This window comes from Alligator sinensis, unplaced genomic scaffold (assembly GCF_000455745.1).
Source record: "Alligator sinensis unplaced genomic scaffold, ASM45574v1 scaffold557_1, whole genome shotgun sequence".
NCBI lineage: Eukaryota > Metazoa > Chordata > Crocodylia > Alligatoridae > Alligator > Alligator sinensis.
Window position 1 is genome coordinate 551,957 of NW_005842349.1, and position 3,405 is coordinate 555,361.

The window sequence follows — 3,405 nt, forward strand, 5'->3', positions numbered from 1 at the left end:
TTGTTATCCTTAACTTGGGATGCCATCCTCAGCTCCACGGTAGCTTTGGCCCGTCTAACTGCCTCCCTACAAGCGCGAGCAGAGGAGGTATACTCCTCTTTGGTAATCTCTCCCTGTTTCCACTTTTTATGTGCCCCCCTTTTGGCCTGTAGGCTGCCCTGGATTTCTCTGGTCAGCCAAGAGCACCTCCTGGCCCCTTTCCCTCTACTACTAGTGAACTGCCCATCAAGAATGATGGGGGATGGGCGGAAGGGGACAGAGTGTCACCACCTACCACCCCGCACCACCACCACCTCCCAGGAGCTGTCGGGTGGGGAGGGGGGAAGCTTGCCCCACTGTCCCCCTCCACTAGTACCCTGTGCCACTGCTGCCTCCAGCACTTCTGGCCTCACCCCGCACTAGCCCTGCTCCTCAGAGGTGTTAGAGCACCATCATAATGGTGGGGACAGAGTGTGCCAGCCTCGCTCCCCCCACCCCCCACTCCATCCCTGCCATCCTGGCAGCACTCTGTACTCTGATTGGTTGTTTCACTAACCAATCAGAGTGCTCCAAGAGCATTACAGACTGACAGACAGATTAAGCCCTTTATTATATAAGAATTTACAAGCTATTTGATCCTCAGCAATCTTCTCCCAGTTACTGGCTCTATGTTCATTGCCTTCATATCTCTCTTGCAAGTATCCTTGAAATGGAGATAAGGATGCCCATGTGATCTTGTTCCTCTAAGGAGTTCTCCACACAAGAGATCCTTGGGTATGCAGTCATCATCTATTATCTGCATATGACCAAGGCATCAAAGTCCACAATGATTAGGAAGAGAATGGGTTCTCAAAATGTTGGCATATTCCAAGCACTTGGCATAGACATCTTTGTCCCACCAGGAAATTCATAGAATATGGCCAACACAATGTCAGTGGAAGCTGTTGAGGCACCTTTCTTGAGTAGAATATGTGGTGCAGGAGTCACTCCCATACAATAGGGTATTGATGACACAAGCATGATGGTGCTTTGCCAATACAGGTATTTGAATATTTGGGGACAGTCCTCGGAAAGGAAAATAAGTAAAGAGCCATTAGGAACAATGGGGTCATAAAAGCTAATCAAGATAAGAGGGTAAAAATTGATTACCCTGTTTCAACCAAGCTTAACACAGTTCAGTCTGTGGACGATTTCTCATTCTGCAATTGCCCATTCAAGTGAATTTTAAGGGTTTGCTGTCTAAGAATAGTTACCCAGAGGTTAGCGATAGAGTGTCCAGGTATGTTAGAGTTTGGCCACAGATCTCCATGCCTTTCTGGAGCTGATGTCAGAACAGTGTTTTTACATTTTTTTTTTTATGTAGGGATTGCACTGTCTATCCAATGTAGACAGCAGAAGGGCACCTTAAGCATCAGATGGTGTATACAATGGTGGTAGAGGTGAGATAAATGAACCTCAGATGTTATAATCCATGTTATTCAGTCCATAAATGGTTTGTATTGATTTGGGCAACATCAAGGATCTGGGTTTGTTGCAAGGTCTGGCACCACACAGAGAATGGGAGTTAGGTAGCTTGCTGCCTGAGAGATGCTGGTTGAGGCTGGGAGGCTGCCTGTAAGAACAAATAGATTTATCATGACCATGGGGTACTTTGAGATGGTTCTCCTTTTCCAGGAGGGGTTAGACATTTTTAATTAGTGCTGTGCAAAGCTTTGGGTGCCGATTCAATTCAGAGGAGATTCAGCCCGATTCGGCAGCCAAAGCTCTAAATTTGAATTGAATTGGGAGACCAATAAAAAGGTCCAAATCAATTCAAAGCTCTCCAAATTGATTCAGAAAAGATTTGGAGAACTTCAGAGAGATTCGGAGATTCAGGCAGTCCCCACTCGCTGCCGCAGGGAGCTGGACCCAGACTTCGTGCTGGTAATTAGGGGATGGGGTGGGGCTAAAGGAGGGAGAAGGAGACTGTGGGGGGACCCCTGCCAGGCCTCATCCGCTGCCTGCTCCCCCAGATCCCCTGAGCACCCCCTGACTCCCACCCACTCTCCCAGCCCTGTCAATGGATGCCCCCCCCCGCCCCCCAGTTTTTTTTTTCTAAAAAGATAGCCCCACACTCACTGGTTCCTGCCAGGTTGGGGGGTGGGGGTGGGTCAATACCGCTGTATCCTCAACGCCCTGCACTGTGTGGAGGGGCTCTGTCATGAGCCCCCAGAGGCCCAACAGCCGCTGCAGCATCCAGTGACTGCAGTGCTTTTTTATTTCTTTTTTCTTTTTTAAAGCCAGGACACTGGGGCTGGGTGGGGCAGCCATTGATGGGGCTGAATCAATTCAGGACAGTGATTTAAATCACCAAATTGAATCACTGTCCCCAAATTGGCTTAATCTTAAGCAAATACTAGCCACTTCGCACAGACCTATTATTAATTATTCATCTATGTTGTTCAAACAGGCAGCTGTAGGTCATAAGCAGGGGGACTCGGTGGTCCTTTCCTTGGGATTTGTATTGTAGAAGGTTGGAGTGAAGTCTGAGCCTGGCTTTGTTGATTTGATAGACTACAGTTTTTGGGTTGTATTATAATAGTAAGAATCCCTGTTCCAGAACCTTAAGGTGTGCATCCTGGTCAGTAGCCTCAGAGCAGATACTGTCACAACATAGAGCTTGGCCATAGACAATGGAAGTAGTTGTGTGCTTAGGATGAAAGCTGGTGGCTTGAAGGTAGCTGTTAGGGCTGTGCGAAATTTCACCAGGCATTTCTTTTCGACACTGTTTTGACTCATTTTGAGCTAGAAACAGCAAAAGCAAAATGAAATGAAAGGTTTTGAAACAGCCTCAAAACAAAATGAGGCAATTGAAACTTTTCAAAAGTTTCAAAATGTTTTAAAGTTTCAAAGCTGGGCTTGTTTGCAGGGAAACAGAAACTAAGAAGAGGGAGGGGGAAGAGTGGGGAAGGACTGCTCTGATATTGGCATGTGTAGCTGGCCAGTTACTGTGATCCTTCCTTGAGGTCTCTTCCAATCCCAGTGCTCTGGGGGAGGAATGGAAAAACAGCTGTGCCTTAACACATACACACAGTCACACATGTAATGAGTGCTTGTCAGCAGTTTCAGGTGCAGTTTCCTACCTGAACCTATCTACTTGAAAGCCCTGAACCTATGTACTTGAAACCTGGCAGGCTTCATGGCCTCAGAAGGGGCTACCATACCTTCTGTTTCACCCCACTGCACCTTAACACACATGTATGACATGAGTTTTGCTTATCATAGAATCATAGAAGTAGGGTCGGAAGGGACCTGGTAGATCTTCAAGTCCGACCCCCTGCCTGGGCAGGAAAGAAACTGGGTTCAAGTGACCCCAGCCATGTAGGCATCGAGCCGCTTCTTAAAGACCCCCAGGGTAGGAGCCAGCACCACTTCACTTGGAAGTTG